The sequence below is a fragment of the Lissotriton vulgaris genome, chromosome 6, assembly GCF_964263255.1.
Source record: "Lissotriton vulgaris chromosome 6, aLisVul1.2, whole genome shotgun sequence".
Classification (NCBI taxonomy): domain Eukaryota; kingdom Metazoa; phylum Chordata; class Amphibia; order Caudata; family Salamandridae; genus Lissotriton; species Lissotriton vulgaris.
The window spans coordinates 1106744750-1106762383 of NC_141694.1; the positions used below are offsets into that span (position 1 = coordinate 1106744750).

General features: G+C 42.3%; 1 protein-coding gene across 2 annotated transcripts in view; it reads left to right on the forward strand.

Annotated features, from left to right (window-relative positions):
* HIVEP2 (HIVEP zinc finger 2) overlaps positions 1–17634 on the forward strand; it is a 509321-nt gene that overhangs the window by 420868 nt on the left and 70819 nt on the right. For both annotated transcript variants that reach the window (XM_086927175.1, XM_086927176.1), the window contains one exon: positions 12743–12786. The gene's annotated coding sequence lies outside the window, so the exon portion shown is untranslated. The remainder of the gene's footprint in view (positions 1–12742; positions 12787–17634) is intronic.

The following is a 17634-nucleotide window of genomic DNA, read 5'->3' on the forward strand; positions in this document are numbered from 1 at the left end:
GCTGGCCTAGTCTGTGACGCAGGTGGAGTCAATAGTTTATATAATTCAGTAATCGCCCGTGTATCCTCAGATTTGGTTAGAAGCCACTTCTCAAAGGGGGTAAGGAAGCGGCCCACGTGCGGGAGAGTGTCTTTGTGAGTGAGCCAGTGTCGTAAAAAGCTCTCACTTTTAATGCCAATTATCTACTCTTATGTGGCAACGTTGTTCGTGCATGTCTTACACCATTTGATCAATACTATGTTGGGTTACAAGGTGTTACGCTCGCACTCTTATTATGATCTATGGTTTGTAAAGCAATGGATTTTACTGTACTGTGTTATGCATCCTGTATGTCGCAAGGTCTATGCATCCTTGAACTATCTTATGATATTTTAAATGCCAATAAAAATCTTTGGAATCAAAAAAACTCTCACTTTTAAGAAACTCCGTGATATATTCAGATGTACCAGGACGAAATGCTTCTGTTTATTGAAGAAATACATAGAATTTGGAAGACAACTTATGCTGGTCTTTTCCCACTTGCTACATGAGTTATTTGCCAAGTATTTTCAAGGCTGGGCTCTTAGAGCGGGTGGCATCAGAGTGCGATGCTCAAACAAGAATCGATCGGGTTTATTAGCCCACACATTATTAATCAGTAACGCTGTTATGAGCGCTGCAAGACCGGTGGTGACAGAGGAGACAGGCTAATGAGAGATAATACAGCACAGACAGGCCGTGGTAGTCCGTCTCCCAGGTGTGGTGTTGTCTTACTGCGGCTGGCAGCCTTTAAAAGCCATTTTGCTGAGTCATGACTTCACTGAACCTTCAGAGCTGCTGTCATGACCCCGTTCCCTCCCTCCCTCCCCTGCCCCAGTCATTACTGGTTTGAAGTGAGTCCGGCTCTCTCAATGACCCGTCTCTGTCCCTTGTTTCCTCATAGTACATGAGAATAAAAAATAAACCCGAAAATCCCCATTGTCCAATGGAGGTGGGGTCAGCTAGCGAAACCGGGCAAACTACCCTGTCATTTAGAATATTTACACCGGTGCCTTTTAAGCACGGGTGTAAATATTAAAAATATAAATGCTCCAATTTGGCTACACTATACAGCAAAACTACGCCAGTTATGCGGCATAATGTTGCAGTATTGTTTCGCTGGTTTGAAATTTTAGCTCACATTGTCACTGAGCATGTTCTACCGCATGAATATAAGTTTAACACTCGAATACAGCAGTCAGCATCTGGAAGGGTAGCAGTTAGCCTTCTCAAAGGGTGTACTACAGCACAGTCCCGTGTGTGCGACTTTTAATAGTTGTTTTTTATCTGGTTGAGATATATATATTTTTTTATAAATATGGAGATTATACAGCAGGTGGTAGATTATTTGTCAAGTGCAGTATAACCATAATTTTGGGAAAACACGGGCACAGAATTACACAATTCCAGCGTTCCTGTATATGAGTCACACATAAAGGTGCCTGTTTGACCCTCTTCCTTCATGCTTCTTTGAATTAACCCGTCCCCTACTTCTCCCTGGAGGTGTTAGCTGATCTTGGCAAGGTGAACGGTCTAAGAGTGCAAAAGGTTATTTTACATTGTAAGAAGTATTTATTGTTCAGTTAATAAAAACTTACAATGTAAAAACTTTACACATTTCACACATAATATCACAATATAACAACTTTATAAAAAGCACAAGTAAAAACATTGAGATTATCCCCATATTTAAAACAATTAATTCATATTTTAAAACCACCTAAGAACATACTGCCAAGGTGCAATTGCGAGGGGCTTGTTCCACCTCTTGTATTGTAGATACATATGACCCTAGGCGGCTGTTTCCCAGGAGTGCCAGATGAGAAATTAAATAAAGAAATGTGTCAGTGAATAGCCAATGCTGTAGCTGCACTGGCAGCAAAATATTATTGTATCTACATCCAAGGCCATCCTAAGATTCTGGCAGGCCGCAGGTCCCATGGCTGGTCGGCCTATTGTGGATCAAGGCTGCTCAGGCAAGGCTACGACTGTAGCGCAGATATCTGCCATAGTTCGGGCGGCTGCCAGATGTTGACACAGGATCAGTGTGTACTGGCTGGATTTCTATTTACTGCCAGGTACCTTATGCAGGAATGAGAAGACTGTAAGGTGGCACCGTTGCAACATGTTGCAAAGCCCCGCAGAGTGTTAAACATGTCATTGCTCTTCGTGGTGGTCAGTGCAAGAATGTACCCTCTGGTAAAGAAAAAGAAGGCGCTTCTACAGTGGAAGAAGTTAGATACAGGACTTCCATAGGCAGTGCTTAATTTGGGCTGGTCTTTTCTCTTACCTGACCCCAGCACATATTTATGAGAGTACAGCGGAAGGTGGCATTCTATTTTTTGAGTAACGTACATTAGTTGAGTGATTAAAAAGTCAATAAACTAAAAATAATATTTCGATCTAGCACTTCCAGACCTTCCCTAATGTGTGTAATTGACCTGGAATTGTCCATAATTTTACACTTGTTCAAGTGTGATGATTAGCAATTAATGCAGACACTGGCATTCAACAGCATTAGCAGGATCTCTGGGAAACACCAGCTGCAGTGAAAGGCTTTGCTTCACATGCCCCAGCCTGTCGGCTTTGTTGTACACAGAAGAGTACATTCGAAGCAGAGAGCTGAGGAGTTAGTGCTCAGACCCGCTTTCATTAGTGTGTGAGGGTCTTGCCTCTAGGCCCATTGTGGGCCGGGTTGTTCTTCTACCTCTTTATCATCACAAACCACTGGGGGCACCCCCAGCAAATACATATACTAGACTCTGAAAGGGGGGAAAATATCAATTCCCTCAATAGTAAGTATTCCAGCTAACCTGTATTTCTTCTACATAGAAATGAATCATGTAATTATTAGCTGAGCCCACTTAGTTATACAACCGCTTTATTCAATTTCTTATTATTCTTCTCCCATTATACCAGTGCTTCGCAATACAATACATTCATACTCGCATGTGCTGAAGTGCCACAGGCTATGACACAACTACTGCGGAAGAAAAATACATTGTTCGCCATCTTGGGTCAATAGAAGTTTCTGAGGGAAGTGGGTGATGTTGATAGTATGTATGAGTATGATTGTAAGGTGTGTATGAAGAGGACTGGAGCGGATGTGGGGTTTCTGAGTGTTTAAGCCTATATTATTGTAAATATGTGAATAGAGGAAATTATTTTATCTACTAAAATTTTTATGTAATTGTGTATTGTGGAATGTATTGGTATCTTTAGATGAAATGAGTAATGAGAAATGGAATAAAGAGATTGTATACTAAGTGGGGTCAGCTAAAAATTACATGATTAATTTCTCCGTAGAAGCAATACAGGAAAGAGAGAGAAAAACACAAAAAGGGGAAAGAAGGAGGAAGAGAAAGAAGGAAAACAGCGGCAAAGGGAAAAAGTAGGGATGAAAACGAACATGCAAGTGTGAGATAAAGAGGCAGGGAGTGTCTGTTGAACGATTAAAGAGGCATGAGGTGGAATCAAGACTAGCCAACCTTGGTATTTATCACTCTGACATTTGATAGCGCTTGTCAATGGCTTCAGAGCAAGACTCTGGACACCAGTACTTATTATTTTACAAATTAAGCACTGCTTCCACTTCGCAGTGGCTTCTTCCGCGTTGTTAGCACTATTCAGATGCAGGAAGGGCTCCATTCACAGACATAATGTATTATTCCCCGATAAGCAAAAACGTAAAGGACTATTGAGGGTATACTTTTTCAGTCTAGTACAAAAGTAGTAGCAATGCCATTTTCATGCAAGAAGAATCATTGGTTGGTTGTTGAAAGAAATATTTGCAAAACAAATCATTTTGTTTGTTTTACCTCCTGGTTACCTGATCTACAAGACTCAAAGAAGGGAGCCCCTGTTTGTCTGAAATTAGGAGGCATGTTTTGCGTACCTTCCATGCTTTTTTCTCTGTCCCCAGCAGACCCTGCCATGCACGCCACTTTGGAAGGGTTGCCAGGAGATTACACTTTCTAGGTGAGTCGTACAACAGCGATAAGCTATGACAGAAGATGGCACTACTAGGTGAAGTTAGGTTCTAGGCTATCAGTGAAGTGGTGCTGGTATTATCATCAGGGGATCCAATGGCATTATGGAGAATTTTGGGAGGCTATTCAAGATCGTGTACGTCAGGTGGAGTTTTTTGTGTACATTTTAGACAAGGGGATTGAGTGATTTGTACAGAATCTCACAGAATTAATTCAAGTGCTGGGACAGGTTTAAACCCAAGTCACTAAATTGACAGCTTAACCACTGGACTACATCCCCTTCCGAATGAGAGTTGAAATCAGCAGAGACCGTTGCCACTGGCGCATCAGATCCCTTTTATAGTCTCCCTAAGAATGCTATGGTTTATCCAGAACTGCACCTCAATGCTCCTTACTCCGCGATCAGTGATGGTAAGGAAGATCTGGTGTTTTGGCGTAAGCTCACCACATCATCGGCAGCTAATTCTATGCTTGGAGTAGGGTCTGCGAATCGTCCCTCTGATAGTGAGTTAGGGTTATTGCGTATCCTTGTACTATGATATATTATTAGCAGCCTTTGGGGTTTGAGCTAAGCTTAGTGGCTAGCTACTCTGGACCATCATTCCATGGGGATTGCATACAGGAGTGAGAAGGCATTTGAAGGCGGGAGAGAAATTGCAGTTCTACAAACTACCACGTGATCCTAAATAAATATACAGAATCCAAAACACAGTTTGGTTTTTTAGACTCAGGCAACGAAGGGCAACTGGGTTTTGATGTCTTCTCTTTCTCGCTAGAGAGCACTTCTAAAGATTTATAACAGAATCCTAGCATAACCAGTGGGATAAATCCCAAAAATAAAATAATATAGAAACACATGATGGGAAGATTGCAAATCTTTGTGATAGTAGACTGAACAAGCATGGACGAAGGTGGGTCCTTTGTCCTGCTGCAATTAATTAAAACACTGAGTCACATGGTGGTCATTATTTAACATCAATTTGGTCTGTTTATATAAAAATATATAAGAAAACGTCAGGACCACTAGGATTATGCATAAAGAAGCATCAGTTTTTGCAAGAGGGTTGACTAAATTATGCGCACTCTACCTTTTCTCCATGTAGCCTGCATGCAGCCTACATAGAGAAAATGGCCTCCCCATAGACACTTGGCTGGTCGGCGTCCCGACCAATCACATTGCTTCCATTGCAGCGTTGTAATTGGCTATGGGGAGAGGAGGGAGTTTGCCTGATTCCTGTTCAGGAGAGGAGCAGAGAAGCAGAGACGACGCGGGACCAAGCCGGTGACATTAAGTTAACTTAAAAAAAAAATCATGAAACCTTACCCTGCGACCCCCCGTGCCCCCACCCATGAGTCATGCCGGCCGCGACTGGGGTCTGCCACTGCATGGCATAACCTGTTGCACTTTGCAGCATTTGATTCTTTTGAGTTATACATTTTTTTATGTTGAAATCTACATATTATGCACCTGGCGGTGGATTATTCAGCAAGTATGATAAACTAATAATCATGCTAAACTGCGCTGCTGCAAAATTGCATAATTCCAGGGGTCCTGCACATAATGCATGGAAACATCACAGCTATTGATGACACAGTACTGCTGAGGGATCTTCAGTGTGCCCAGCGTCTTTCCCAGGCTCCTCACAGCTGGGGCACATTTGAAACTCTATGTTTCGGGCACAGCGCATGTGGCATATATTGGCTCGCATGCCAATGACTAGCCCACACTCTCACTTAAAACGCAGGGGCAGACTCAAGAAGATGGTGATGCCCACCTCGCATGTTTATCTAATCTGAGAGGGTAGCAAGCAAACGGTGCACACACACTTAGGCCTAGAAAGTGCTTGACATTGCTTTTTAATTATGTTTTTGGTCAAACCAACATCCTCCCAACCACAGAATAGCTGTATGGTAAGCTCTGCCCTGGGCCTGAGAAGCCCTGACACGGTGTTAAGGTTTCAGGTAATCACAGAACTGTAGAAGGAAATCAATCATATAACCTTGTAGCCCATTTCTGAGATCTATACTGGATGTTAAATGTCCTGGGACTTGGGCCTGTAATGAGGGAAAGACCACAAAGAGCTGGCATAGCCCAGGGAAGAAAGATTGTAGGCTATTAAAACATCCCATCCACTGAGGGTAGAATGTTCTTAATTAAAAAAAGGGAGAAACAGAAAGTCAAACATTGGAATGTTGAGCAGAAGGCTTATTCCAACCATGATTAGCCTTGAGCCTCTCCATTGTTCAAAGTTCAACATTCTAATATAGACTTATAGCTCATTGCAGAGGGCTATACAGTTGTTAAAGGAAATGGACCAGTGCGGCTCAGGCTTAAAACAAGGGTGTGGGCCTTTAACAACCAGTATAGCCTGAGGCAGAAGGGCTATAAGGCTAGCAGAACATTCTACCCACTAAGGGTAGGATGTTCTAAATTAAAAAGGGAGAAACATGAAGACAAACATTGGAATGTTGGAGCTCCGGGCTTATACCAGCCATTATAAGCCTTGAGCTTCTCCATTGTCTTCAATGGAACTCTCAACCTTCAAATGTTCTAATTATGACTAGAACCCATTTGTTTGAAGAGCCCAGGATGCAGAAAATGTGGCACAAAGTGTAATAGTAATGAATGTACGTTGAAGGCCTGCAGGCCTAAGGTCGGAATCCAGACTTGTACTTGAATGCTGCCCCGGCTGGAGAGGCACATGCAGTTTCCTTGTTATTGTTTTAAATTAGTTCCTACAGTCTGCTAGGAGTCATGCATAAACCTCCAGCTGACCCGTGCTTCCCCTGCTGACATGGATGGTGAGGGAAGAGAGGGATCTGAAGAGTAATTGTTCTTGCAGAAGTGTAGTCCTGTTGTCTGTGACAGAATGCTGCCCTCTAGTGTTGTCCTAGTCTAAAACAAAGTGTCCAATCTAAGTAGATTTCGTTAACTGACAACAACAAAAATCCCATACATGAAACAAGCAATGGCAATGCCAATAGGTCTGGCTTTGGGGAGCGTGCAATGGATTTTTTCATTTACTCGTTTTTGCAAACATATGTAATGAAAATAAAACGTTTAAAAGTAAAAAAGTAAAACTGTTGCAGTTGAAAGTTGACGCCATATGTGTAAAAAATAAAAATAAGTAAAAATTGCACTCCCGTCACGATAAACAAAACCATACAGTCATAAACCTCCACACTTCTTATGCCTCTTTATGCAGAGAATTACCACTTTTCGTTAATTTGACCCAGAATAGAATACACTTCACAAGACCTCTTCTGCTATCAAAGCACACCCGAGGCTTCTGGGCAGCACTGCTATATAGCATCGTGTTTTGGAGGCATAAAATACATATATCTTAAGGGCTGATTAAGACTTTGGCACTCCTGCGCAGGCTCTCCGCCAGCACCAAAGCCACACAAAGACCGCTCACCTCATTACGAGTTGAACTCATGCAGGGGGACGGTCCTTTTGCCATTCCCACTGTGGTGCCATGAAAAAGGTCACCACACAGGGAGCAACAAAAATGTTCTAGTTCAGCATGGACTGTAAAGTCCTTGCTGTGCTGGAACTGGGGGTGCAGCAGACCGGGGTGCATATGTTGTACCCCCTGAATGCATCCCCATGGCATCCCTACCACAAGCCTTTTCATGGAGGCGCATGACAGTTTGGCCGCCCGAGAGGGCTGGCCAAAGCGGCATACGCACTTTAGGGGCTGCCATCACTCCTCCCCCTGTGACTCAGGGAGCCCAGCCCCGCCCACCTGGCTTCAGCTGCAAGCTGAATACAAAAAACAAACTGATAATAACTAAGTTAGCGGAGGAGCCACCACTGGCTTCTTGGCCTTCTTCATGTGGTGCCTTGAAATAATACAGAGTTGAGTTGTTTCTACAGCCGACATTTGATTGGAGTCTGAAAAAGAGATCCTAAGCGTGGAAGGGTATTCTCAGATGTGAGACCCTTGCTCATTGCACCATCAGGATTCAAGCAAACCGGGCCGAAGACGGCTGTAATGCCAGAAACCGGTCCCCGGGAGCTTGTTTCCTTCCCAGTGTAAGAATTGGCTTTTGTAGTTTGGTTTGCCCTGTTCCCATCATGCACTGGGACAGGAACAGACTAATTTGCATACAGCCGGGTTCTGAAACTGGGATGGTGCAGTGAGCTAAAAAACGGTGTTGGATCTAGCCCTGATCTCTTGACTGGGTGTGAGCTTTCTGCTTAATTCAGAGACTCTGTCCCTCACCACCCCTTGTTGTAAATATTTTTGTCCACCCTAAGCGTGGAAGGGTATTCTCAGATGTGAGACCCTTGCTCATTGCACCATCAGGATTCAAGCAAACCGGGCCGAAGACGGCTGTAATGCCAGAAACCGGTCCCCGGGAGCTTGTTTCCTTCCCAGTGTAAGAATTGGCTTTTGTAGTTTGGTTTGCCCTGTTCCCATCATGCACTGGGACAGGAACAGACTAATTTGCATACAGCCGGGTTCTGAAACTGGGATGGTGCAGTGAGCTAAAAAACGGTGTTGGATCTAGCCCTGATCTCTTGACTGGGTGTGAGCTTTCTGCTTAATTCAGAGACTCTGTCCCTCACCACCCCTTGTTGTAAATATTTTTGTCCACCCTAAGCGTGGAAGGGTATTCTCAGATGTGAGACCCTTGCTCATTGCACCATCAGGATTCAAGCAAACCGGGCCGAAGACGGCTGTAATGCCAGAAACCGGTCCCCGGGAGCTTGTTTCCTTCCCAGTGTAAGAATTGGCTTTTGTAGTTTGGTTTGCCCTGTTCCCATCATGCACTGGGACAGGAACAGACTAATTTGCATACAGCCGGGTTCTGAAACTGGGATGGTGCAGTGAGCTAAAAAACGGTGTTGGATCTAGCCCTGATCTCTTGACTGGGTGTGAGCTTTCTGCTTAATTCAGAGACTCTGTCCCTCACCACCCCTTGTTGTAAATAGCCATGAAAAAGGTCACCACACAGGGAGCAACAAAAATGTTCTAGTTCAGCATGGACTGTAAAGTCCTTGCTGTGCTGGAACTGGGGGTGCAGCAGACCGGGGTGCATATGTTGTACCCCCTGAATGCATCCCCATGGCATCCCTACCACAAGCCTTTTCATGGAGGCGCATGACAGTTTGGCCGCCCGAGAGGGCTGGCCAAAGCGGCATACGCACTTTAGGGGCTGCCATCACTCCTCCCCCTGTGACTCAGGGAGCCCAGCCCCGCCCACCTGGCTTCAGCTGCAAGCTGAATACAAAAAACAAACTGATAATAACTAAGTTAGCGGAGGAGCCACCACTGGCTTCTTGGCCTTCTTCATGTGGTGCCTTGAAATAATACAGAGTTGAGTTGTTTCTACAGCCGACATTTGATTGGAGTCTGAAAAAGAGATCATTGGTCCATAGTGCCATGTGACTTTAGTGTGGCAATCTACTTCGTACTCTTGTATCATGGAGTATGTCTGACAAGCTTTAGACTTTACATAATTTCTACCAGGATTATGACCTGTCTTGTGTAATTGAAAGTTTTCACTTTTGCTCTCCTAGGGCTCTCTCCAGTGACCTTTGGACATATTCTGTTACCTGTATATGAATACCTTTGGACATCTTGAGCCCTGGCATATGCGTAATAATTAAGGAATGAGCTGTCTGCCACTAAGGGAACTTTATTTATGTACTCACTAGAATTAGAAGCTAAACTTATCTGGGAGTCGGAACACTTATGCCACTTTTCCCTTCATTAATCAGGTTCAGCAAGTACTTAGAAGTCTCCTGCTAAGAAAGCCTCATTCTCACACTGTTTAAGACATGCTTAAACATTCCTCCTCAACTCAATGGAAGTCATCTGGCACTAGGCCTCATTCTCACACTGTGTAAGACATGCTTAAACATTCCCCTCCTCAACCCAATGGAAGATCTGGCACTAGGCCTCATTCTCACACTGTGTAAGACATGCTTAAACATTCCTCCTCAACTCAATGGAAGACATCTGGCACTTGGAGATAGCATGAAGCACAGCAATGATGGATGGATGGACCAGAAAGGTCTAAACCTATAGTCAACTTTGTAGAACAACTTGTGCAGAAGTGGAATAGTACTCAAAAACATTGTGGAGTGGTTGGCCACTCAAAGCAACTGTCTCAGATCTCTATTCAGAAAAACAGAGCAAGCATATTCATTGCCCTACCCCACCTCCAGTCTTGGAGCAAGAGGATCTTCATCTAGTCTCATTGTTATGATTAAACTGAAGCAGAAGTCAATGACCCACCTAATCATGTATCCAATTTATTATGAGCTGTTGAGTTATTCTGGCTAACCAACAGGGTTCCTCTAAAACGTGTTAGTTAATGATTCCCTTCAGTGTTACGTCAATATGTGCAATTTATGGACAATTAAATGAGATTAAGATATTATTACTTGGCCACACGCCTGCTTTTCTATTAATGGAAATATTAATGTCAATTTTTTTTGTGACTGTTTGGCTTCATGAGGTGCATCGTTGAGCAGTTAAATAATCAATAATCTGCTACAACATAATCAATAAAAATGAAATTGCCGCAATGGACAAATGATTTACAAAGAGTTTATTATATGGGGAGTTTTGAACGCTAAATTTAAGAAAAAAGAACAACTGTTCAGTACTGGGCACACTTGTCATATGGTCGGAGTACAGTTCTTCATTATTCATTTATGCGCATTTCTGATTTCTATTTATGTACAAGGCGAAAAATTAAACAAGTTACCTTGGTTTGTTAGATTCTGGGAGGTAGACGCATTAAATGGAATAGTGTGTTAGGTTTAAGGTTAATTAATCTAAGAAAAATGGTTGCTGTTGTAGTAAACTTGTGCATAAAAGATAGGATGATATTGTGTTCTACCAGAAAACCACAATTTATTCAGAAACTGATAAAAGGAAAGTCTGTGGTTAGGGAAATAATTTGCAATATACAGAAGTTAGAGGTAAAATGTAAGCATTAAAAACAAAACAATGATTTCTCTAAATAAAGATATTTTGTGGGGAATCAGTAGGCCAAATTGCACAAGATAATTGGATAAAAGAATATGCTCAAACTTTGGTCGAAAGTGAGTAAAAATTATGAATTATGGTACATGGTAGATTGAAACATTCAACGTTTCCTCTGATACTGCCTTATATTTTAGGCAAATTTGGCTGCTAATTGCTACCGCTGTTGAAGTGCCCAATATAATTGCTATAGCCCATAACACAGTATCATTGCATACTTCATGCCCACAAGAGTTACTCAAGGGAGTGGCCTGCGGCACTAACTCTGGTTCACACCAACGTTTCGTAGGATGGGGTCATTTGCTTATACAGCACTGCTATCTATTTACTTTTATATTTTGCTCTATTACAGTGAAGTATATGCCAAAATGTTGGTAAGAAAATTTGCAGCCTGTGTCCAATATAGCCAATTTCCCACAAATGTGTTTCTAAACTAACTGAATTGAGCGATTAGTGACGTAGTACTAATCTAATCCCTTTTAGCCAGAGATTCTTGTTTTGAAGTACGTGTCAAACTGTCAGAGTGTTTCACATACCATACTGCTGCCTTTGAATGCATATGACCACACTTACCCGATGGGGAATCAACAGGTGTTTATTGACCTTGATCACTGAACTCAACCTGAGAGATGGCTTACAGTAAAATAATACAGCAGGTCTGATTGAATGTCAACAGTGTTTTAATACCAATAGATTGAAACCATTGCAGATATTAGGATGCTGTGTGTCTCTTTGTACAGTCAGCATACATCCTGTTGATCTGATCGAAATGCTTTTCCCAGCTCAGTATCACTATCTATCATGTACATAAGATCCATTTTGTCGTAATGAGATCGTAAGAAAAACTGTTTGCTTTTTAATTCAGCACTTATATTTTTTTACTGAATTGATTGGAGCAGCAGTGAAGTGTAAATAGTAGCAGAAGTGAGATTATCTAATCTTTGACCATGGGCGACATGTCAAGTTAGACCACTGCCTCACCCTTGGTGGTTTTTAAGGCTCTACAGGGAACCGGACCTGAATTCCTAAAACAACGGCTCTGCTGGTACACACCAAATAGAGCACTGCACTCTTCGAACGCCAAATTAGTGAGGGTACCTAGGGTAAAAAAAGCCAACTGGGGCGGCAGAAGTTTCGTTGTTAATGCGGCTAAATCCTGGAATTCTCTTCCATTACCCATGAGAAAAATGTCCAATCTCATGGCCTTCAGGAAAGCATTAAAGACTTGGCTTCTCTAAAACTCTCACACTCCTCCAGCCAACAGCAGGCCTTCACACAGCGCCAGGACACCTTCAGGTAGCAGTTGTGCTCTACAAATACCACTAACATTAACCCTTAGTCCGTCAATAGCCTCCTGTTTGCTGCTGTGGGACTAGGGTCAGAGCCAGGATTGTAAACCACATAAAGTGAACTGGCCACCTAGAACCAAGTTATTTATTTTCTTGCCTCTGCCTTCAATGCTCCTGAAGCCTGGGGTAAGAAGCGTAAACTAAGACTGCTAGTTAAGTAGTAAATGTTATATTTGACAACCATGAGCAATGCTTTTGTTCAAATTACATGTTCCATATGCGCTGCAGTCATTGAACTGTGGTGACTGACTCTTTATTTGACATCACTAATGGGCGTAAATTCTGATTTGTTGGTCCAATGATGACGTAAGTTTGAGTACTTAAAATGAACTGTTTGAGCACAATGCGTATCTCAATGCATTCTTTTTCTGTTTCACAGGAAAGATCAAGACGGGTGTGCCTGCCAAGCCCTGAGAGCTGCAGGTATGGTGGCTGAAGCCTGTTTTCTTGTAAAAAAATATTTGTTATGATTCTGTACCGCAGTTTGCAGCTGGAAATCAGTTTTAGCTAGGAACATTTTCTCAGTGGAATCTCTCATTATGTAGATCCCTCATTGTAAACCTTGTTGAGTGTAGTAGAATACTCTGAGGCTTCTGGTGTATAACAGCAGGTTTATTGCAGGAGCAGAACAGCAGGTATCTTCAACACAAGCTGGCCAGGCACAAACTGTCTCATCCTAGAATCCCAGGATGAGTCAGAGCCACCTACACTCTGGAATACATGACATAGGGCTAATACAATGAGAAAGCATGGAAACAAAGGTAGGAATAATATACAACACATCTTCTCTCATTGAAAATAAAACAATACTAGAACCAAGAAAGATAAAGAAAGATAAAGAAAAAAACAAACACAGAAACAAGCAAGGATACTAAAATGTCAAATCGATAATGGGAACACACCTCCACTCATTAAACATTTAACTAATCACAGCAGTAATCATTTAGATACAAGGGTGGTCTACGATACCTTTGAGACCTGGAAATGGTCTGGGAGGGACCGGGACAAGGAGAAAGAGCAGATTGATTAGACACACCACTGCTGAGCTGAGGGTCAGGAGCATCTCCCCCACCATCGCTTCTCCCTAAAATGTGCACAGAATTTGGTGTGGTAGAAACATGAGAAGGAATAAACATGTAGCCAGTACAATCATTCCTACAGTCACGCTGATTCTGCACAAGAACAGAACGAGAGGCCGAAGAATCAGTGCCAGAACAACCTTTCTGGTAAAGAGCCACTCTCCTTAAGTTCTACTTCTCCCCATTAGAAAGAACAACATAATGGGGAAAAACTTTCCTCACGGTAAAGGGACCTCGAAATTTTGACAACCCACCAGAAACTCTGCCAGATTTCACTTTGACAAGGTCACCCTTAGAAAACTTATCAGAAACATTCTTCAGCAATTCCCCAACCGAACCCCTTTTTGGAGAACTAGAAGAAGAAACAAACTCAGAAGCATTTTTTGTTTCATCAGAACAAAGCACCATTTCTTTAAGCCAAGATGGAGTTAACTTAGTGCTTGTAACCCTACCCCTCATGAGCTCAAGGGGGGACTTGACCTGAACACCATGAAGAGTAGTACAGTAGGCATAGACCATTTCTCTTACAAGAACACAAACAGAAGAGCCTTTGGAAAGAGCCATCTGAATAGTTCCTTTAACCAATCTATTTAAGCGTTCACACAAGCCATTCCCTTGAGGATTATAGAGAGAGGTTCTGTGATGAGAAACACCACAATCAGCCAAGAAAGTGTGCATATTATGTGAAACCAATTGCGTGCCATTGTCAGTAATGATGACATTAGGAAAGCCTTCCAAAAAAAATAAAGACTTTAAATGTTTGATGGTGATGTCCTTCAAAAATTCAACTGACAACCATTTGGTAAAGCAATCCACAATAACAACTGCAAACCTCTGAGACACAGGTAACTCCTCCATTGGGCCTATAAAATCCAGGCAAATAGTGTGCCAAGGAACCTCAGAAAATTGCAACACACCCAACTTGGAACCAACAGAAATGTTTAATCTTTTCTCCCCCACCTTACACGCAGGACAATCCATTGAGTCCATCCCAGGCCACCAAAAGTTCAACTTGAGCCTTTGTTGCGTTAAAGTTTGGCCAAGATGGCCCTCATGCACTATGGAAATGAGCTTAACTCTTAAATCAACGGGAGGGACAAACTTGTCTGCACGCATTACCACATTGTCCTCACAGACAGAAAGATCATCAATAATCTTTAAAAATGGACGAACCGAGACATGCACACAACTCTTTCGACGCGAACCCAACTTAATCAACTGGATAACTTCTTGCAAAACGCTGTCCCTACATATAGCTTCCAGCCAATCCTCACGTGAAAAAGAACTCTCACTGAGAAAGAGAACATCATTAATCCGTGCGATATTTTCCTCCACACCTTCAAGGCTGAAACCTCCATTAGACTTAATATTGCACGGCACAGGAAGTCTTGACAAACAATCTGCTTGGAAATTTTTCCAACCCTGAATGTGAGATGTATCAAAATGATATTCTTGAAGCTTGGAAGCTAGCCTTGCCAACCTTGGAGAACTGCAAGCTGCACCACCAGGGGAAAGAATTCTGATAAGTGGTTTGTGGTCTGTCTTGAGGTTAAACCGTGATCCCCACAAATAAGTACGGAAATGGTGGGCACCCCTAGCTGCCGCCAACGCCTCTTTCTCAATGACAGAGTAATTCTGTTCACATTGAGAAAGAGTGCGCGATGCAAAGGCAATAGGCCTCTCCCCATCCTTATATGTTTGTAGAAGAACAGCGCCAAGTCCATTTGCACTTGCATCAACCAACAATGTGGAGGTTTTGTTCGTATCAAAAGGCGCAAGAACCTTAGCGTTGCAAATGGCATGTTTGATGTTGTTAAAACACAGTTCAAGTTCAGGCCCCCAAACAAATTTACAACCTTTCTTTAACAGAGCTCTGAGAGGTAAAGTTTTTTCTGAAAATTTCTCAACAAACTTCGAATAATATTCAATCAATCCCATGAATGAACGTAATTGGTCTTTATCACCAGGACAAGGGGCAGAACGTATTGCCTCGAGGAGATCTCTCTTTGGTTTAACCCCGTTAGCCGATATTTCATGACCTAAGTATTCAATGTCTTGAACTAGGAAAGAGCACTTCTCCCTTCACAAGGTAAGGCCAGTGTCCTAAATCTTATGCAAAATATTCTTAAGAACATGATTATGATCAACCACTGAATTGCCAAAGATTAAGATGTCGTCCTGAAAGAACACTACTTTCTTTAACCCCTTGAATATTTCAGTAACTAACCATTGAAACACACTTGCTGCCGAGATTAACCCAAAGGGAAGCCGAGTGAACTGAAAGATTCCGTCCGGAGTAATAAAGGCAGTGAGGTGCTTTGAGGTCTCATGAAGCTTGACCTGATGATAAGCACTCTTCAGGTCCAGCTTAGAAAAATATTTGGCTCCCTGAAGAGTGGACACCATTTCAGAGATATTAGGCAAGGGAAATGTGTCAGCGACGACACACTTATTGAATGCCCTGAGGTCAACACAGAACCTCAATTTTCCATCAGCTTTTTTTTAAATGACCACCGGAGAAACCCATGCTGATGCCTCCGTTGGTTCTGTCACTCCACATTGAAGCATTTCTTCTATTAACGCTTTTACATAGTCACAAATAGAGATGGGAACCCTTCTCACCCGATGTTGCACAGGTAAGCTATTCTTAAGTCTAATGAGGTGAGAATAACCTCTCAGTTCACCAAGCTCATCTTTAAACACAGAGCTAAATTAGTTTAGGATACTCTCAATAGAATCATCTTCAACAACCATAATTTGATTTTTGGCTCTTGGGTTGATAATAATGTAGAGATCGTACTGATGTACCCATCCGAGGATGGGAGGGCCATCAATAGAGACATACACCTTACCAAATGTAGATCTTTTCTCAAAAACGATTTTAGACTCCAAGAAACCAAGAATCTCAATCTTTTGACCATTAAAACCCTTAGGCGAAATGTCACTCTCCTCCAAACTTATCCCCTTCCAAAAGTGTAAAAGATAGATTTAGGAATGATGGTATGACGCAACTCTGTGTCCACCATTAATGACACTTCATGAGAGTCTATCTTGAAAATGGCCTTTGGTCTGTTCTGTCTTGGATCCTCACCAACCACATCGACCTCATCTACCACCAAATATCTTTCAGCTTCAATTCCATTGTCACACTCGTAGTCATCCACAGTAGCAACTCTTTGCTTAGATTTACACATCTTTGAGAAGTGTCCAATTCTACCGCACTTAAGACACTCCTTATTCGCAGCGAAGCAAAACCTTGCCTCAGAAGAATGACTATTGCTTCCGCATTTATTGTTAATGTTAATTTTATGGTGATTTGTATAGCGCACGGCTGCCCCAGCCAAGGGGCGTCCCGGCGCTGCGAACAGACAGTTTACAGAGAGATAGAGGCGCCAAAGGTGAAACAGTTATTGAAAAAGATGAGTTTTGCAAAACTTATTAGAAGAAAAACTTTTTTTAACAGGGACCCTGGGTTTATTTTTAACCACAGCAATACTGTCGCCTCCACAATGCTCACACTCTGTAGCACTTCTCCTATCAGAGACTACTGAGACTTCTTGTTGTGGACTCATTTTATGAGAATCTAGAACCTTCATACATTTGTCAGACTCTTCAATAACTTTCGCTAAGTCAATAGCATCTTTTAATGAAGGATTCTTTGCCGCCCAAAGTCTCTCCTGAATTTTTTTACTTGAGCATTGAACAATTAACTGACCCCTTATAAGTTCATCGTACATAGCGCCAAACTTGCATTTAATAGGCAACTTCTCAGTCGAGCTACAAAGTCATCTTTAGACTCTGAGTCCTTTTGGTGCTGTGTATAAAATTTGTAACGGTTCATAACTAGATTCTCTTCCTTTGAGAATCTGATCTCGAGCCTTGCAACAGCCTCCTTAAATTCGTCAGGCATTTCCTGACCATTAGCTCTCAAGGCTATAGGTAAAAATCTGAAAACCCTTTGCCCTTCTTTGCCAAGAGTGCTCAAAAGAATAGCCTTTTTCCTCTTTGCGGAAAACTCTTGTCCATATGCCTCGAGGTAGTTATCAAACATTATATACCAATCCTCCCAAGGTATCTCTGGAATCCCAGGTTCAGGCAGAAATTGTGGTAACGTAACCACTATTTGTTGTGTCATGTTTAAACACTGTCAGCGAGAAAAAAACAATTAGATACCAGAAAGTCAGTTGAAAGG